Here is a 22,186-nt window from a genome sequence, read left to right on the forward strand (position 1 = left end):
TACAGAACCTGAGCATGTGACCCCTGACCTCAAATGAAAGGTCTTCCCTTGGGCATGCTCAGTAGAGGAAAAGCAGCACTTAGTCCCAGGAGCGTCTGCTCACCGCTGAACAGTGCTGGTTACAATGGCTCAGCCTGGAAGGGCAGCAGTAGCCAAGCGCACAGTATCTGCCTGAGCCAGATGCTGGGACCAACATCTCCGCTGAGCAGGCTCTACTGCAGCTGGAGAAGAATGGGAGACAGCAGCGGAGGTGTTTTGAGATTCCCCCTGTGCAGTGGCGGGAGCTCGACACCTAACATATAATCTTTGAAAACTCTGTATTTCAGATATTCCTTGGTCCAATCTTGACTTTTCATCTTCTGCGTCTTGTTCAGTGGTGGTCAGGTTCAGTCTTCCTTACCTTGGCCATGTCTCTAATCACTGATTACCTTGAATTTCTGGCCACTCCTGTTAGGTTGCTGTTCTGAAATATGACAGCACTGGAGGATACTGTGTTTCCTGAAAGCTTTAAGTTTGATTCTTCTCAAATCTTTGGCAGTCAATGTGCATCTTTTTTTCTCAACACTGATACACTGCCGAGCTAGCTGTTGTCAAAATGCTGGGTAGTATATACAGTATATATATATATATATATATATATATATATATATATACATACATATATACAAGTTAATAGAGTTATCAGATACAGGTTCTCTTTAAGAATCTTAAACAAAAGAGGCCCAGCGGACAAGCATAATTATCAATGGTAAAAAGCTGTACTTTAGCTTTTCGTGAAAGCTTGTAATCTGACTTCTATTTTAATATAATCAAGTTGTCTTCAAGTGGCAAGCTGGAGACTTCGGATACTAGTAAATTCAAAATGTACAGTAATTATTCTATGCAATGATTTGCTTAACCCTGTACTGACCAATGGCATTTTTCATTTTTGCATTTTTGCTTTTCCTCATCTTTTTCCAAGAACCATAGCTTTTTTTTTTTATTTTCTGTTGACATAGATGTATCAGAGCTTACTTTCACATGAATATCAACTTACATTTCCGAATTTTTAAAAAAAATCTATGCTTTTTTGGCTATTTTTGAAGACCCGTAAGATTCTTATTTTTCTGTTGATGGAACTGAGTGGGGGTTTTGAGCTCTTGTTTTTTTTGTTACAAATATGTGGTACATACAAAGTTTTCATTGATTTTTAGTTCATTTTTGTTAGGAAGGTGATGTGACCAGAAAAAAATGCAATTATGGCATCAATTAATTCTATCTGGTGATAAATCAGACATTTTTGGATGCTACGATACTAAACATATTTTTTTATTTATTTTATTAACTTTATTACCAGCAAGGTAAAAGAGGGGTGTTTTGAATCTTTAGATATTTGGCAACAACTCTTTTTAACTTTTTTTTTTTATTATCCCCTAGTTCCTATAAGGGACTTGAACCTGTAATTACTTAATCTCCTATACTATATACGACATTACTATGGTATTACACTAAATACTGAAAAACATGATGTTTTATGGAGCTCAGCAAGTGGCCAAGCCTCGTAGGAGTATCGAGATGGCAGTGATAGGGGCCTTGAGAAGGCCACTGGATGCCATAACTCACTGGTCCCTCGTGATAGTAGGAGTGGACATCTCACAGTGCAGGCTAACACAGAGTGTATTATTTTGCACTGGTTCTGATTTCATTTGGCATCACTAGTGGCAACTGTGGCTTTGGTACATATCTTTTTCTATACAGCTGTAAGCTCTATTCTAAGAGAATGGTGTGGCAAATTATTAATAATAATACTCAGAATACCCGCTAGTCTTATCCTTAGATGCTCAAGTGCAGAATGTTTCCACTGGGACAGGAAGGTCAGGAGAAGTGATGACAATCTGTACCTTGGCACTTGACTTCTGAGGTCTATGATTGGCTGCAGCAGTCAATTATCTAGAACGGGACATCAACCAATCACAAGTGGATATCAATCGGTGCCTGTTCATTTGCCATTTTACTCTATATATGTTAATATAGAGTATATATGTTCTATCTATATTTTTCAGTTTTTTTGTATCAGTTGAAGGACTTCTTTAAAGTTGCTATATTTTAATTCAGTGCAGAAATATTAGGAATGAGAATAAGCTGTAAGGTGTAAAGTCCGTGCAGCACAGATTTCTGCACATGCAATACATATTTATTCCCCATCAAGTATCCTGTTCCTGACTGTTGGAAGAAACACATTGTAGAGAATGACTTACAGATAGCCTTGCAATCAGTTTTACTACAAAGTGTTTACTACCACTATAAACAAACACTGGAAGAGGCTTTGACTCTTTACATTCCGTTTCCTGTGATGTCATACTGATGACTATTGGCAGAATATTAGACAGGCCGACATGTGTGCCGATTTCACTTCTGACTTGCAGAAAACATTTGTCATGAACTTTTTATAGGATGCCTGCTTAAATGATACATTTAAAGAAACCAAATGAATAAATGTTTGTTTAAAGGATATTAGATATTTATTTTCACAGCTTAGACTCATGATATGTAGCTTTCAAAATGTTTTTTTGGGAGTTACGCCGGAGCGATGCTTTAAAGAAGATCAAGTATAAACACAGGTCATATAATCAGGCTGTCTGAGGTAAGGATGGGACTTTACTGGAAATTCTTATGTCAAAGGTGGAGAGAAAAAAAGCAGAACCCTTGGTAAGGCAGCAAGATTTCATTGTACCAAAAAGTCTGAAGCCACATGTAACAGCACAATAAATAAATATTAAATATCTTGGATAGAGTCGTTTACATGACTCACTCCACTTTTGAATAAACATTTGAAAAATTACCTTGCCTGGCAAGAAAAAAGACTACAAGCATATTTTTGGTTTTATGGATATGAAAATTGAATGATGAGCCAGCCAATTTGAAATATATCATTTAAAGCTGCCTATAACAATAGACAATAAATGTGATAAAGATATACGCGATCTTATATATATAATAATAACAAAGGACTTGTGTTTGCAATCATTTTCAGGAAGAAACTGAGTATTTTCTGACAGAATTGCCAATACTTTTGGCCACATCTGCATATATATATATATATATATATATATATATGCAGCTGTGGCCAAAAGTATTGGCAATTCTGTCAGATAATACTCAGTTTCATCCTGAAAATGATTGCAAACACAAGTCCTTTGTTATTATTATCTTCATTTAATTTGTCTTAAATGAAAAAAACACAAAAAGAATTGTCCTAAAGCCAGATTGGATATAATTCCACACCAAACATAAAAAAGGGGGTGGACAAAAGTATTGGCACTGTTCGAAAAATCATGTGATGCTTCTCTAATTTGTGTAATTAACAGCACCTGTAACTTACCTGTGGCACCTAACAGGTGTTGGCAATAACTAAATCACACTTGCAGCCAGTTGACATGGATTAAAGTTGACTTAACCTCTGTCCTGTGCCCTTGTGTGAACCACATTGAGCATGGAGAAAAGAAGACCAAAGGACTGTCTGAGGACTTGAGAAACCAAATTGTGAGGAAGCATGAGCAATCTCAAGGCTACAAAGACCTGAATGTTCCTGTGTCTACCGTGCGCAGTGTCAACAAGAAGTTTAAAGCCCATGGCACTGTGGCTAACCTCCCTAGATGTGGACGGAAAAGAAAAATTGACAAGAGATTTCAACGCAAGATTGTGCGGATGTTGGATAAAGAACCTCGACTAACATCCAAACAAGTTCAAGCTGCCCTGCAGTCCAAGGGTACAACAGTGTCAACCCGTACTATCCGTCGGCATCTGAATGAAAAGGGACTGTATGGTAGGAGACCCAGGAAGACCCCACTTCTTACCCCGAGACATAAAAAAGCCAGGCTGGAGTTTGACAAAACTTACCTGAAAAAGCCTAAAACGTTTTTGAAGAATGTTCTCTGGTCAGATGAGACAAAAGTAGAACTTTTTGGGCAAAGGCATCAACATAGAGTTTACAGGAGAAAAAAAGAGGCATTCAAAGAAAAGAACACGGTCCCTACAGTCAAACATGGCGGAGATTCCCTGATGTTTTGGGGTTGCTTTGCTGCCTCTGGCTCTGGACTGTTTGACCGTGTGCATGGCATTATGAAGACTAAAGACTACCAACAAATTTTGCAGCATAATATAGGGCCCAGTGTGAGAAAGCTGGGTCTCCCTCAGAGGTCATGGGTCTTCCAGCAGGACAATGACCCAAAACACACTTCAAAAAGCACTAGAAAATGGTTTGAGAGAAAGCACTGGAGACTTCTAAGGTGGCCAGCAATGAGTCCAGACCTGAATCCCATAGAACACCTGTGCAGAGATCTAAAAATGGCAGTTTTGAGAAGGCACCCTCCAAATATCAGGGACCTGGAGCAGTTTGCCAAAGAAGAATGGTCTAAAATTCCAGCAGAGCATTGTAAGAAACTCATTGATGGTTACCAGAAGCAGTTGGTCACAGTTATTTTGGCTAAAGGTTGTGCAACCAAGTATTAGGCTGAGGGTGCCAATACTTTTGTCTGTCCCATTTTTTGAGTTTTGTGTGAAATGATCAATGTTTTGCTTTTTGCTTCATTCTCTTTTGTGTTTTTTCATTTAAGACAAATTAAATGAAGATAATAATAACAAAAAATTTGTGTTTGCAATCATTTTCAGGAAGAAACTGAGTATTATCTGACAGAATTGCAGGGGTGTTAATACTTTTGTCCACAACTGTATGCACATATACATATTATTATATATATTCATATGTGCACATAAACACACACACATATATATATATATATATATATATATATATATAAAATAGTTTATTCTATCAATTAACAAAATGAAAAGTGATGGAACAAAGCAGAAATGTGAAATTAGTTTTTGGTGTGACCACCCTTTGCTTTCAAACAGCATTAATTCTTCTGGGTACTCTTTTGCAAAGTGAACGATTTTGTAGGATTATAGTCAGGTGATAATAATCATCGTCATATGTAAGCTGAAACACAATCATAAACTTGGCATTTAATTATTTGATAAAAATAAATTATTAGCACCTCTGTCTCAACAAATATTGATTAGACTTAGATTTATATTTTGTTTATTCACTTTTTTTTATCAAATAATAAAATTCGAACTATTAGCTTCATAGCATTTTTTACACACACTCCTAAAACTTGTCACGACTCCAGGGTATTACTGCTGCGGGGAGGGCTGCGCACCGCAACAAGGGAGCTGAGAGGAGAGCAGCGGGGGACTCACCGGGTAGCAAACAGGACCCGAATCATGTGACAGGGAAGGAGGTGGTCGAGGGCAGCTCCAGACACCGGGGTGCAGAGCAGACTATACACACTGGATAGTAATTAAACGTGCCAAAGTCAAAAGCAAGAGATAAAGAGGTAACCAAGGCGTGAGGCGGAGGGATAGTCAGAAAGGGAGCCAAAGGTCAGAAAGCCAACAGAACAAACAAGCAGAGAAAAGCAAGGAGAGAAAAACAAGCAAATGCAAACCGAGCACACACTCAAGGGGTCAGACACACAGACTAAAGGAAAGTATAGCTGACAGGGAATTCTAGTCTGGAGTGTGTTTAAATACCCCTCCCAGATCCAAAGAGAGGCCAGCAATATTAACCCTGAGAGAGCAGGACATGAGCCATGTCCTATGCCATGACAAAACTATTGCATGGTGATATATATATATATATATATATATATATATATATATATATATATATATATATACAGTGCCTTGCAAAAGTATTCGGCCCCCTGGAACTTTGCAACCTTTTCCCACATATCATGCTTCAAACATAAAGATACCAAATATAATTTTTTAGTGACGAATCAACAACAAGTGGAACACAATTCTGAAGTTGAACTAAATGTATTGGTTATTTTAAATTTTTGTGGAAATTCAAAAACTGAAAAGTGGGGCGTGCAATATTATTCGGCCCCTTTAACTTAATACTTTGTTGCGCCACCTTTGGCTGCGATTACAGCTGCAAGTCGCTTGGGGTATGTCTCTATCAGTTTTGTACATCGAGAGAGTGAAATTCTTTCCCATTCTTCCTTGGCAAACAGCTCGAGCTCAGTGAGGTTTGATGGAGATCGTTTGTGAACAGCAGTTTTCAGCTCTTTCCACAGATTCTCGATTGGATTGAAGTCTGGACTTTGAATTGGCCATTCTAACACCTGGATACGTTTATTTGTGAACCATTTCATTGTAGATTTTGCTTTATGTTTGGGATCATTGTCTTGTTGGAAGCGCTTGATGGTTTTTGCCACTGCACTTGGGGACACTGTCAAAGTTTTCCCAATTTTTCAGACTGACTGACCTTCATTTCTTAAAGTAATGATGGCCACTCCTTTTTCTTTACTTAGCAGCTTTTTTCTTGCCATAATACAAATTCTAACAGTCTATTCAGTAGGACTATCAGCTGTATGCACAATACTTCTGTACAACACAACTGATGGTCCCAACACCATTTATAAAGCAAGAAATCCCACTTATTAAACCTGACAGGGCACACCTGTAAAGTGAAAACCATTCCCGGTGACTACCTCTTGAAGCACATCAAGAGAATGTCAGGAGTGTGCAAAGCAGTCATCAAAGCAAAAGGTGGCTACTTTGAAGAACCTAGACTATAAGACATATTTTCAGTTGTTTCACACTTTTTTGTTAAGTATATAATTCCACATGTGTTAATTCATAGTTTTGATGCCTTCAGTGTGAATGTACAATTTTTATAGTCATGAAAATACAGAAAAATCTTTAAATGAGGTATGTCCAAACTTTTGTGGAGATGTGGGCTCAATAAACACCTGCATATCACCTTTAAGAACATGGAGTGCTGCCTGTTTTTGTGATCTATCTGGATTGGTAAATAACCATTGGACGGGTTGTTTGGGCTTTGCACCCGAAGATAAGTATAGGATTTGTTTCATACATTTTTAAATAGTAAATGTGCTGTAAGTCCATAAATGTTAGGTACTGTTTTACTAACGGTGTAACGCCATTTGTAAGCTATCTATCCTTCCATTCATCAATTCCTCTATTCAACATTGATGCTGTTCCCACCTATTAAACAGTTTTGTGCATTTTATGTTATGTGCGCACCTATGAATGACAATAGGCAATACTAATACTATGTCATGCGAACAATTAGAAAAGTAACAGGTGCCGGGATTTGTACATCTTTTCTGCACAGAAAATCTAAACATGAAGTCATACTGTTCAGCGAGCCCATGAAGATTCAGGTCATTAAACCTGTAGTAAACTAATAACTTTATAGTATGCAGTTTAAATCTACCAATGCACGTCACAGAAGAATCGCTTTTAATGGAGTGCACCCATTTTGATGCTTTGGTGGTTTTCCGTAAGTGTAATTTCATAATATTATTAATAAGTAAAAATGAACAGATTTAATTACAGAAAGTAGTCAGAATATGAATTATAGCATACTTTATCATATTGAACTGGTTATAATCGCATCTGTAATGCCTGTGTTAATGGAAGATAATTTATTTTTTCTTCACTTTTTATGTCTAAAGATGATGGAAATATCACATGATCAAGTGTGTCCAGAACAGTCTGATGAAAGGAGTAAAGTCTCAGGCACCTGTTCACAAGTAAGAAGTTTGAATATGGAGGAAGATAATGTAAAATACGTAAATATTTACATAATTAAAATCTTCGTTAATGGAGATGCAAATAATAGTTTATTTTTTTCATTATGTTGCTATTTTTTATAAACATAAAAGTTTGTCATTTTTTTCCCCCTTATGTTGCTATTTATAAAAACAATTTTATGTCATTGTATCTGTAGAGATTTATTTTACATGTAGTTACTGATCATAAAAAGATAAGAATAATGTTTACATCATGCCAATGCACCTCAAAATTAAAGGAGTGAATTAAACTATTCTAAAAGTGTAAACCTAACAAGAATAAAACAACTGAGTTTACTGTCTCATATAAATGAGGAAAAATTGCAAATTTTCATTGTGTACTTCTAGATGATACAAATCTGTAGTTTGTGTGATAGATGCAGAATGATGCTTGATTCACTACAAGACTGAGCTCTGATAAGCGGACTGGAAGGAGAAGGAAAGCAAAGATCTTAAAAACTGTAACTAGATAAGTCAAAAATGTACAACGTCCTTTTCTTAAAATTCTGCAATAAATAGCTTGCATTTGCAAATTTATATAGTAAAGGATATGTTAGGAATACAAAAATTATACATGATCATAGTAGTTGACCTCAAAGTATAATGGAAATGTGTCTTGTATGTTCTAATTATACCAGAATCAATTATCCTTTAAATTGTAACTGCACTTTCAGGTGCATTTTTCAGAATAAGCAGTAATGTTTGTGTTAGGCTACTTTCACACTGGCGTTTTTTGCCAGACGTCGCAATGCGTCGTTTATGGCAAAAAAGCATCCTGCAAAGTTGTTTGCAGGATGCGTTTTTGCCCCATAGATTAACATTAGCGATGCATTGCGACGCTTTGCCACACGTCGCAACCGTCGTGCGATGGTTGCGCCGTGTTGTGGCAGACCGCCGGGAGCAAAAAAAGTTACATGTAACGTTTTTTGCTCCTGACAGACCGCTTTTTCCGACCGCGCATGCGCGGCCGGAACTCTGCCCCCACCTCCCCGCACCTCACAATGGGGCAGCGGATGCGCCGGAGAAATGCATCTGCTGCACTCGTTGTGCAGTGCGTCAAACGCTAGTGTCGGAATCTCTGCCCGACGCATCGCGACGGGGAGATTCCGACGCTAGTGTGAAAGTAGCCTTATGTGAGTGCATACAAGCAATGATACTATTTCTGGACATTCAACATATCACTTGTAACCTGCTTTTTTAGAACTATTTCCTTGTAAGCTTTCTGCTTTTTCTTCACTTCAGCTTCTTTCACCCTCCAGTCTACATAGCTTTCTGTAAGTAGCAAGCATAATTTGTTTTTTTGCTGCAGACAGATTTGTAGACAGATTTGAGCAGATTTTGTGAGAGAGTGATATGAGCAAGAGACAATAAGTGACTAATAAGTAGGTAAGAAGGCAAAAGTCTTTTTCACATTTATTGTTGAATTATAAAAAAATAAAAGTGTATTTAGTATTTAAATCTCAGTTGATTAAAGCATAATGTTATGCGTTTAAGGCGAAGTTTGGAGTCCACAATGTAGGCGAGCTGCAAATGAAATGAGGGTGGAGTCTCAGGATACAGTTAGCAGATACTCACTGCATGCTCAATTCATGCAGAAGTGTAAAGTTTATTCAAATGGTGCAAGCAAAATGATGAATTCAATAGTGCGACTGTCAAAACCAACGAGCACTATTGAATTCTTCATTTTGCTTGCACCATTTAAATAAACTTTACACTTCTGCATGAACTGAGGGGGCAGTGAATATCTTCTACTGCTGTGGGTTTGATGGGTCAAGTTCTTAAGCTTTCATACATGATCATCAGCAAATACTTTGCAACATTTGCATTTGTATCTGATATTGAATTTAACACCTTAGAGACCGACCCAATTTTGACCTTAATGACCAAGACTAATTTTACAGTCCTGACCACTGTCACTTTATGAAGTTATAACTCTGGAACGCTTCAGTGGATCCCACTGATTCTGAGAATCTTGTTCCGAGACATATTGTACTTCATGATAGTGGTAACAGTTATTCGATTATTCGATATGACTTACATTTTTTTATAAAAAAAAAAATGAAAATTTGGCAAAACTTTTGAGCATTTAGCAGTTTTCAAACTTTTAATTTTTGTGCCCTTAAATCAGAGAGTTTGCATCGGATGCTCGGTTATGCAGTCCTCTGTATTCATGAGATCTGTATAACCCCGCCTCCAGCACTGATTGGGCAGTTTTCTACCTATGCCCAGTGTACACAGAAACTTGCCAATCAGGGGTGTGGGCGGGGTTATACAGAGCTTAGCTATCAGAAATTAGCGCAAGATAAAGCTGTGACTTTATCAAACTGCAGCAAGCAGCCCAGTAAGTGATATAAATATCTATATATGACCGAGTCGCAGTTTATTCTGCTTCAGTCTTCGCAGAGCTTAGTTTCTGAGCTGTGTGTAATCCTGCTCACACCACAGTTATCTGTGTACATTGCACAGTGACAAAGAGCTTCTAATCAGAACTGCAGGCATGGCTGGAATACCATAGATGAGGCCAGAAGACATCTAGTGATAATCTCCTGCTAATAACACTCTGATTGTATTGAAACAGCAAAACACAGCCCAGTAAGTGACACATCACTGGAATCAGAGTTTCTTACGCTATATTATGATGATCTGATGGGGTATGAAAAACCTGATGACATAGTCCCTTCAAGAAAATTGTGCATTTTAATGACTTTGACTCATCTTTCTGCTGCAGTGCACTAGTGTAAGAAACGTGCTCTAATCATAATTTGCACCATTTTTGTAATGATGAATTTATAATCTGCATTTGACGGTGCTCTGCTGAGCTTCACCCAATTAAAAGAATGAAAAAAATCATAGAGATGGAATAAAAATGCCAAAAGTCATCAAATTTTTTTCTCAACTGTAAGTTATGTTAAAATTGTGGACATTATACAGGGTGGGCCATTTATATGGATACAACTGGGTGGGCCATTTATATGGATACACCTAAATAAAATGGGAATGGTTGGTGATATCAACTTCCTGTTTGTGGCACATTAGTGTTGAGGGAGGATCTAAATTGATCCTTCACGGTTGACTCAGTGATTTCCAAATTAATCTACAGGGCGTTGCCGGCAACTGAAAATGACAAGACGGAGACTCGTGCCTCTGTATGGGGGATCGAGCAGATCTCTGGGCCCCCGTTTATTGTGTATGAGTTTTCATAGTCATAGAAATTATACTTCAACCAATCAGCATAAGAACACGCTCACAGTTCTTAGCCTATAAGAATACAGGAAAAACTTAACCCATGAGGATACAGGAAAAATGGAAACTACAGATATGGTCGTGTCTTTTTGGCATAAAAAAGATATTAACAGATGCCTCAGTCTTGTATAGCGATACACCCACGAGTCTCTTATCTGGCTCGAGTTAGAACACTCAAGGTCTTTATACCAATTATAAATCATAGCCTAGTTGAATAACAAAATGTTATCTTCGTGAGAAACAGGACAGAGTTACTTCATAGCAGCTGTAACCTTCTACCTAAGTAAATAACAGAATTTATCTTTAACCAACATGAAAATGGAGTCAAAGCACAAAATGGAGAATCTAACACAAAATGGAGAATCTTTCATAATTTGTTCCTTCACATTAGTATATGGGAGGGGGAAAACTTCTTAAGATGGGCATGAAGTCGGCCATTTTGGATACAACTTTATAAATGACCCAACCAGGTGTATCCATATAAATGGCCCACCCTGTAGTTTTACGCCAGATTTGTGGTACAAATTGGATCAATCTATGTTTTATGAAATGATGTAATAACAGATGTAATAGTTGAAACATACAGGTCACATAAGATTTCAGGAACAATTACTTTGCTAAAACCTGTTTCCCAGGTACAATGTTAGTGTGGATCTCTGGGGAAAATTATCCTTAGCTCTAATTCTCAAAATAAAAGTCATCGTTCTAAACTGAGATTATTAAAACATCTGGAAATAAAATATTACCTAAGTGTGTATATATCTGTCATTTTATATACCGTATTTTTCGGACTATAAGACGCACCGGACCATAAGACGCACCCCAAATTTGGGGTGAAAATTGCAGAAAAAAAGATTTTTTATAAGATGGGGGTCCGTCTTATTGTCCGAATTTACAGTATCTTACCTGAGGGATGGCGGTGGCAGAGCAGGGTCACAGGAGGCAAGGTGTCGGCAGAGGTGGGGTGATGCTGGGATGAGGAGGTGCTGGGATCAGGAGGTGCTGGGATGAGGAGGTGCTGGGATCAGGAGGTGCTGGGATCAGGAGGTGCTGGGATGAGAAGGTGCTGGGATGAGAAGGTGCTGGGATCAGGAGGTGCTGGGATCAGGAGGTGCTGGGATCAGGAGGTGCTGGGATGAGAAGGTGCTGGGATCAGGAGGTGCTGGGATCAGGAGGTGCTGGGATCAGGAGGTGCTGGGATCAGGAGGTGCAGTGAGAGGTATGGCGTGAGAGGGGTCCCTGGCTTACCATGCAGGCTTACCTAGGTGGCAGAGGTGCGGTGGCAGAGGTCCGGTGGCAGAGGTGCGGTGGCGGGGGTGTGGCGGCAGAGGAGGCACAGTAAGCGGGGTCCCTTTCTCCGGTATGGTGATGCAGCAGGCCCGGTATGCAGCAGAGCCGGGTGAATCCTCTTGTTATCGGTGGGTGCGGCCATCTTCCTGAGGCCGCGCGTGTGCAGATGAAGCGCTCTGCTCCCGGGGCTTCAGGAAAATGGCCGCGGGAGGCCGCACGTGCGCAGATGGAGATCGCGGCGGCCATTTTCCTGAAGCCCCGGGAAGCAGAGCGCTCCATCTGCGCACGCGCGGCCTCCGGAAAATGGCCACCACCACCGATAACAAGAGGATTCACCCGGCTCTGCTGAATACCGGGCCTGCTGCATCACCATACCGGGGAAAGGGACCCCGCTTACTGCGCCTCCTCTGCCGCCACACCCCCGCAACCGCACCTCTGCCACCGGACCTCTGCCACCGCACCTCTGCCACCTAGGTAAGCCTGCATTGCGACTATTAGACGCACACCCCATTTTCCCCCCTTTTTTGGGGGGGAAAAAGTGCGTCTTTTAGTCCGAAAAATACGGTAACTGTTAGGTATTAATAATACGCCTATTGTCTTTTTTGTAATAAACATTGTTTTCTTTTTTTAAAGTATGTAAAATGAATGGCAAAGACTAATGCAGAGAATAAAAATGTAGATTTATGAAGAACATCTACTTGGGGTGGTTGTTATATGAAATGTAATATGTTCTTTGAAGAGATGCAGACTTCCAATTAAATTATATGTAGAGTTGCCGTCAGAAACATAATACGGCATTAGTATGTGCGACACCAATACAGATACATAAAGCTCTTTTATGGAGACTGATATGGGAAACTCCTTCTTATGATATGCCCCCTGAGGAAGGAGTCTTTGCCACTCCGAAACGCGCGTCGGGGTTGGGCTTTTGGCCTCTCACTCATGCATTTCAGAGGTATGTACCATGAGTCGGTATCCCGCTACCTGTACTGTTATTGCTCCTAATATGTATTGATACTACTATTTATGAATGCTACTATGTGCCATATTTTGGTGTAGTTCTCTGATTGTGCGGGAGTGTGCGGCCAATTTTGCCCTGTTGTTCTGCCCATGACCACTTTGGGCACTAATCATCTTTCCAATCATGTCATTGTACCTGTTTTACACATTGTTTTAATTGGAATTTAATAAAGTTTATAAGTTTTGTGGGGCCTGTTGACTATTTCTTCTGTAGGGTGTTTGGTACTTTTTTAAAGTATGTAAAATGAATGGCAAAGACTAATGCAGAAAATAAAAATGTAGATTTATGAAGAACATCTACTGTACTTGGGATGGTTGTTATATGAAATGTAATATGTTCTTTGAAGAGATGCAGACTTCCAATTAAATTTTATGTAGAGTTGCTGTCAGAAACATAATGCGGCATTAGTATGTGCGACACCAATACAGATACATAAAGCTCTTTTATGGAGACTGATATGGGAAACTCCTTCCTATGAGATAACTCCACGTCTGCTGGACGCAGCCGACAAAAACATATTCTACCTAGCATTACACCAGCCACAGATAATCTTTGTGAATCTATTGAACTTATTAAATATTCACAAAATATTTCTAGACTTAGACATAATGTTTTATATATACTAAAAAAACAACTAATTTGGGCTTATTTAGAGAGTTGTGTATGATTGTAGTTTCTTGAGCAAAGATACATTTAAACTTTGCAGCAAAAATTCAAACCTTAACACTTAATGTAAAATGTTAAAATGCTAGACTCTGGTAATTTAAAATATATTTTTTTACAAAGTTAATGCTATTCCATATAAAATTCTGTTTACAAGTCGAGAATATAGAGCCAAAGAAAAACATTCCGTGTGCTTTATATCTTTTCATTTCATCCCCCCCAAAAAATAGAGACATATTTTTAATAGGACGTAAACAAATATCATTATAATTTCAAAAACACTAATATTTTTTCACATTGGGCTATAAATCACAGCTTTAAAAAAAATCGTGATCCGCTCAGCAAGGCAAAAAATCCTAATGCGGTTGAAATTACTTACGATTAAGCGCCATACGCCATTAACATATGTTTGCAATCTATATGAATTCTAATTTTGACATAAAATAAAAGCAACTTTGTTACTTAGAAAGTGAAGAAATAAAATACTTGTGTGCAACAAAAAAACTCATGAACAATGTAATTAAAAAGATTGTTTAGTTCTATAACTATGATATACTAATGTGTAAATATTCTTTTTAGATAGGAATGATAGGAAACTAGAATAAAAAAATATATATATATATACGTAATTATTCTTTTTTCCATATTTTAAATCAAAACCATAATTGTAGAATGGGATGCAATATGTATGGAAAATAATTATTAAGGGCTGCCATTTCTAGGTCAGGTAGGTGTGTGTCTTTTCACTTTTTGACATCCATTGTCAACAACATTGACCCTATAGGACGCTCTGAATGAGTTCTGTAAATTTATGTGGGATACAAAATAGAGAAAAAAAAAAAGGTTTAGTTCCAGCTCCTTTAAAAATTCCTTTTCTTTATTTCAAATATTAAAAGGCATAATGCACATGGTGTACATGCTTCCTAGGATAAATGCCGACAAACGACAGAGGCACAGAGGCAACGCGTTTCGATCGCAACGATCTTTGTCAAAGCCATCTTTGACAAAGATCGTTGAGATCGAAACGCGTTGCCTCTGTGCCTCTGTCGTTTGTCGGCATTTATCCTAGGGAGCATGTACACCATGTGCATTATGCCTTTTAATATTTGAAATAAAGAAAAGGAATTTTTAAAGGAGCTGGAACTAAACCTTTTTTTTTTTCCTGATTACTACGTTTGTCTGCAGCGGAGTTCCGGGCACCTGTGGTGGTTTCTGGTGAGCTGGCTTGTTTTTTCTTTTACTCTGGATACAAAATAGAGAACTCCTGCATCACTTTACACACATTTCGATCAGTTGTCAGAATCTACTTTTCCAGCATCCATATATAAGAAGGAAGGTCCATGTCCACACTAGCATTTTTTTTTATTAATCATTAAATAAAAATATGGTTCCTAAAAGGTTGATGACAGAATAAATTAGTAAAAAGAGAAACACTTCCAAAAATGGCAGTCAAGCCTTGTCTTTGCCTCCTGTAAACGTAACCAGATCCTAAAACATGATTGACAGACTATCTGACGTTAAAGACATCGAACAAACGCAAGAAAACTGATTGCTGCCTCTAATTGAAGATGATGTCATTTTTACGTAATGTCATAATTAGGGCAATATTTCCCTTAATTTTTGTTCGCATTTTTTGTGTCTTATTATATTTATGCATATTAATTCAGTGTGTTTTATACTGTACCATACGCATATTTGCATTATTACTTTTAAATATTTCTATTTTCTGAGTTGAGTATCAATGTTTGCTTTGATTAAAACGTCAGTCACGTAAACTGGCAATTACAGATGTAGATATACATTATTTAGGATGTTATTATTATATCATATATTCCTGGCAGCAAGATTTGCCATTTTTAATCTTTTTTTTCCGAGTATATGATCTGGTTAAAATCTCCTTAAATACCTGTATTTAAAAAAAGAAAAACAAACAGGAAAGATGGACGAAAAAAAAAAAAAATTCCTATAAAGTGTGCCTATCAATTATTTATAACTGGAAAATACTGTTCACAAATGAATAAAGACAGGTAGAGAAATTCCTAGGTGCTGGCTATCCTTTCTGCGTTGATACAGTAGATGGCGCTGTTGAAGTAACTCTTTTATCTGAAAGAAACTTTACTAAGAATTTCCTAAATGAAGACATAGTCTTAAGATTTCTGCATTCATGTAGAACACATGGCTTATTTTATTATCATTATTATTATTATTTATTGTTATAGCGCCATTTATTCCATGGCGCTTTACATTTTATGATGCATAGTTTGTGCATATCTATCCTTAATCTGATAGTAAATAATCGAACAACTGCCCAAACCACAGAACTATTAAATATGGACAACCTCGTGGGCTCATGCACCTGTGCAGGTCATTATTTCATTTTTTTTATGTCTACAACTTACATGTAACTTGCCCCAAGAAAAAATATTTTTATGTAGTTGTTTAAAGCATAAAACTTAATACTTTAAAGCTAGTAAGAGTCTAAAAAGTTCGGGATGGGGAGGGATTTAAGATTAAAATGTTTGCGCATTTGGACTTTTGTCCCGCACATTACATTAGACCGTGTATTTGTATTCACAAATAGAACTAGATTTAGGTGAAAAGAATTCAATGTTTAGGTAGTCATAAAAATAATGTAAGATAGCCATATGGTCAAAAATAAATATCAGGATCCTCCAAGGGGCTTATTATTTTTTTGACAATATTTACTAAAAATTATTTACTAAAAATTACTAAATACATTAGGGCTCATTCCCTAATATCCAGCCGTTAAGGTTTTTTTTTCTCTGAAATGCTGGAGGTAAACAGGTGTCAAAACTAAAGGAATCGTTTCTGGCAGATGAGCCATCATTTATTACAGCAGTCTGGTCTCTACGCCAGATGAAAAAACATTGCATGAAGTGTTTTTGTTTCCCAACTTTGGACAATGGACCTGTTCACAAAATTCAAATGCGATTATCAGTCATAAGACACCTAGCCGGACACAACTTCAAAATTGCAACCTGTGATTGTAAATATTTTTTTTTGTTATAAAGTGAATAGAACGGAGCTGATACATGAAGACCGACACTTCTTAAAGGGAATCTGTCAGCAGGTTTTTGCTCTGAAATCTAACCGCAGCATGAGGTAGGGACAGAGATCCTGATTCCAGCGATGTATCGCCTAGTTTATTGGATGCAGCCGTTATGATAAAATCACCGTTTTCTTTGCTGCAGTCTTAGAAATGCTCAGCTGTGTGTAATCTCGCTCACTCCATATCTTTCTGTGCACACTTTATAGTGACAGAGAGCTGCAAATCAGTGCCGAGGGCGAGGTTGGACTAAAGGTACCTTCACACTGAGTGACTTTAGAACGATAACGATAGCGATCCGTAACGTTGCAGCGTCCTGGATAGCGATATCGTTGTGTTTGACACGCAGCAGCGATCTGGATCCTGCTGTGACATCGTTGGTCGGAGCTAGAAGGCCAGAACTTTATTTCGTCGCTGGATCTCCCGCAGACATCGCTGAATCGGCGTGTGTGACGCCGATCCAGCGATGTCTTCACTTGTAACCAGGGTAAACATCGGGTTACTAAGCGCAGGGCCGCACTTAGTAACCCGATATTTACCCTGGTTACCATTGTGAATGTAAAAAAAAAAAAAAAACAGTACATACTTACATACCGGTGCCTGTCGCGTCACCAGGCGTCCGCTTCCCTGCACTCCTCCTGTATCCTGTGTCAGCGCCGGCCGGCCGTAAAGCAGAGCACAGCGGTGACGTCACCGCTCTGCTTTACGGCCGGCGCTTACACAGGATGCAGGAGGAGTGCAGGGAAGCGGACGCCGGGGGACAGACACCGGAATGTGAGTATGTAGTGTTCATATGAGGACAACCAGCAGAGGGAGCCCTCTTATGATCTCGAGCCAGGGAGCTTTCTAGGAAAGTTCCCACGATCTAGGAACAGCCAGCAGAGGGCGCCTCACCGCAAATCCAGGTAAATATAGGTCAATGACCTACTTTACCTACATTCTCCGGGGTTTTGCAGACATGAGCAATGTTGCATTAGCAAAGCTCGTGGCTGCAAAATATTTTAACCCCTTCAGATGGATTTACATCGTTGGACTTTACAGATCTTCGGAAGGTAAGGATATTGTTGGTTTATTATGTTTTTTTGTTACAGAACGAGGGTCTTCAGTGATTGGATTGGGCGTTCAATAAAATATTACAACAACCTTTGTTTTTATTTCATTAAAATAATTTTTAATAATGTGTTTGTGTATTTTTTTTAACCCTTTACTAGTATTGGATTAATAATGGATAGGTGTCATAATTGACGCCTCTCCATTATTAATCTGGCTTAATGTCACCTTACAATAGCAAGGTGACATTAACCCTTCATTACCCCATATCCCACCGCTACACGAGAATGGGAAGAGAGTGGCCAAGTGCCAGAATAGGCGCATCTTCCAGATGTGCCTTTTCTGGGGTGGCTGGGGGCAGGTGTTTTTAGCCAGGAGGGGGCCAATAACCGTGGACCCTCTCCAGGCTATTAATATCTGCCCTCAGTCACTGGCTTTACTACTCTGGTGGAGAAAATTGTGCGGGAGCCCACGCCAATTTTTTCCGCCATTTAATCCCTTAATTTACTAGCTAGAACGGCCAAATTTTGCATAGACACACTACTGACATTAGTAGTGTGGAATATGCAAAAAAATGGTGATATGAGATGGTTTACTGTATGTAAACCATGTCTCATATCATGTCGGGTTTAGGAAGGAGAAAGCAAAAACCGGCAATTGAATTACCGGCTTTAAAGCTATCTAGCGCTGGAAGAAATATTAATAAATATATATATATATGTGTCTCACTGACATATATATATATATATATATATATAACTATTCTATGTGTACACATTTATTCTACCTATTCTAATGTAAGCTGTCAGTGTGATTTTACTGTACACCGCACTGAATTACCGGCTTTTCTCTCTAACAGCGCTGCGTATTCCTCGCAAGTCACACTGCTGGTCCGTGTGTAATCCGTATTTTTGGGGCTTCCATAGACTTTCATTGACGTTTTATTTGCGCAATACGGTGACAAACGCAGCATGCTGCGATTTTCTACAGCCGTAGAAAGCCGTATAATACTGATCAGTTTAATACGGCAGATAGGAGCAGGGGCATAGAGAATAATTGTGCCGTATGTTTTGCGAATTTTACGGACGTAGTTTCTGCGCTCTTACGTCTGTAAAACTCGCAAGTGTGAAGCCGGCCTAAGTGCCAGTGATTCCCATGTAACATTGTTTTGTCACTCCAAGTTGCAAAAACTAAATACTGTTGTGTGTCCAATCTGGTTACAGCATTGTACACAAACACATTACAAGTCATAATATGGTGATCCATATAAAATCATGATTTGTATTTATTGCACATGCTGATTTTTTTGTATACAGAATTTTCATAAACGTTTCATGTTAGGATGTCCTGACGTAACGCCGAGATCTCAGATGGAGTTAGTTTAGTTGCTGAAGAAAACTGGATATAATCTGTATTCTAATACATCATTTTTTTTTAATAATCATAGTTTGGACTTGACAGCAGCTAAGTCTTACATTTTCTGAGCACATTATGATCTTACTAGATGGTGGCCCGATTCTAACGCATCGGGTATTCTAGAATATGCATGTCCATGTAGTATATTGCCCAGCCACGTAGTATACAGCACAGAGCCACGTAGTATATTGCCCAGTCACATAGTATATTGCCCAGTAACGTAGTATATTGCCCAGTTACATAGTTTATTGCCCAGCGACGTAGTACATTGCCCAGTGACAGAGTATACAGTACAGAGCCGCATAGTATATTACACAGTGATGTAGTATACAGCACAGAGCCACGTAGTATTTTGCCCAGATACGTAGTATATTGCCCAGCCACGTTGTATATTGCACAGCCCACATAGAATATTGCCCAATAATGTAGTATATTGCTCAGCCACGTAGTATATTGCCCAGTGACGTACTATATTGCCCAGCCACGTAGTATATTGCCCAGTGACGTAGTATACAGCAAAGAGCCACATAGTATATTGCCCAGCTACATAGTATATTGCCCAGTCATGTAGTATATTGCACAGCCCACGTAGTATATTGCCCAGTGACGTAGTATATTGCCCAGCCACGTAGTATATTGCCCAGTTATGTAGTATATTGCCCAGTGACATAGTATACAGCACAGAGCCATGTAGTATATTGCACAGTGACGTAGTATACAGCACAGAGCCACGTACTATATTGCCCAGCTACGTAGTATATTGCCCAGCCACGTATGTCACAGGTTAAAAAATAAAAAATAAACATATACTCACCTTTCGATTGGAGGGCCCCTTGTAGTTCTGTCGCCAGCTTCCGGTCCCAGGATGTGATGACGTCGCGGTCACATGACCATGATGTCATGGCAGGTCCTGGCAGGTCCTTCTCGCGCAGGACCTGTGATGACGTCGCGGTCACATGACCGTGACATTACGGCAGGTCCTTCTCGCGCAGGCGCGCAGGGCCTGTGATGAGGTCACGGTCACATGACCGTGACGTCATGGCAGGTCCTTCTCCCATACCATCGTTGGCACCGGAACTTGCCACTTGCATGGAGCGGTTACCGAAGCGTGGCGAGGAGCGGAAAAGGTGGCGGAAGGTGAGTATATAATGATTTTTTATTTTTTTAATTATTTTTAAGATTAGATCCATTTACTATTGACCATGCATAGGCAGCATCAATAGTAAAAACTTGGTCACACAGAGTTAATAGCGGCATTGACCCTGTGTGAGTGGTGACCGGAGGGGAGTATGCAGGCGCCGGGCGCTGACTGCGGGGAGTAAGGAGCGGCCATTTTCTTCCGGACTGTGCCCGTCGCTGATTGGTCGTGGCTGTTTTGCCGCAACCAATCAGCGATTTGGATCTCCTTGACAGACAGAGGCTGCGACCAATGAATATCCGTGACAGACAGAAGGACAGACAGAAGGACAGACAGATGGAAGTGACCCTTAGACAATTATATAGTAGATATTTTTTATGTATTTCTGCTAGAGGTGATTATATCAGATCCTGATACCGCATTAAACAGTTTATGCAATTCTGACCATGATACATAGGCCCATTTCTTTCACCTTATTAGTTGTGTTTCACGTTTTTGTACTTACATTTTATAGTTTTTATGGACTGTACATTAATAAAATTTGTCAGATTTTAGGTGTGCACATCAATATTGTATTTCTTTTTCTTTCCTGTGTTGTTTACTATTGATACATGATGGAGCGCCCTGTAGTCATATATAAGCTGGGCGCCTATTTTTTATATGTTATCTAGTAGGTTGTTACCTGTCCCTTTAAGAAATGTTCTGGGTTGGCACACCTCATAGGTCTGCAGTATTTGTAGATATATTATCTGATATATTTTTTGGTATCTGTACAACTGTTTTTGGTATGTATATATACAGCTCTGGCAAAATTAAGATACCACTGCAAAACGTTCAGTTTGATTTTTCTCTTTATAGATATATTTTTGATTAAAATATAAATTGTTCTTTTATTATATAAACTTCTGACAACATATCTCCGAATTTCCAAGTAATAATTTTTGTATTTTTTTTTCTGACAAAGAAAAAATGGTCAATATAAAAAACCCAATGCTTTCAGACCTCAAATAATGCAAAGAAAACAAGTTCATAATCATTTAGAAACAACAATACTAATGTTTTAACTCAGGAAGAGTTCAGAAATCAATATTTTCTGGAATAACCATGATTTTTAATCACAGCTTTTATGCATCTTGGCATGCTTTCCACCAGACTTTCACACTGCTTCTGGCGCAAAAACTTAAGCAGTTCTTCAAAGTTTGATGGCTTGTGACTCTCCATCATCCTCTTGATTACATTCCAGAGGTTTTCAATGGGGTTCACGTCTGGAGATTGGGCTGCCCATAACAGGGTTTTGATGTGGTGGTCAAATAATTTTTGCTAGAGCTGTATATACACTGCTCAAAAAAGTAAAGGGAACACTAAAATCCAACATCCTAGATATCACTGAATTAAATATTCCAGTTGTAAATCTTTATTCATTACATAGTGGAATGTGTTGAGAACAATAAAACCTAAACAAATATCAACGTAAATCACAACTAATATCTTCACAGCATAGACAATTGCCTTACGATACGAGATGTGCAGCAAGAGTGGGAGAAGAGGGTTGCTTTCACAATCCAACACAATGGGCAGCACTTTGAACACATTTTATAAGTGGTCATAAACTTGTAAATAACTCATTAAAGAATAAAGTTATGCTAAAA

This window comes from Ranitomeya imitator, chromosome 5 (assembly GCF_032444005.1).
Source record: "Ranitomeya imitator isolate aRanImi1 chromosome 5, aRanImi1.pri, whole genome shotgun sequence".
NCBI lineage: Eukaryota > Metazoa > Chordata > Amphibia > Anura > Dendrobatidae > Ranitomeya > Ranitomeya imitator.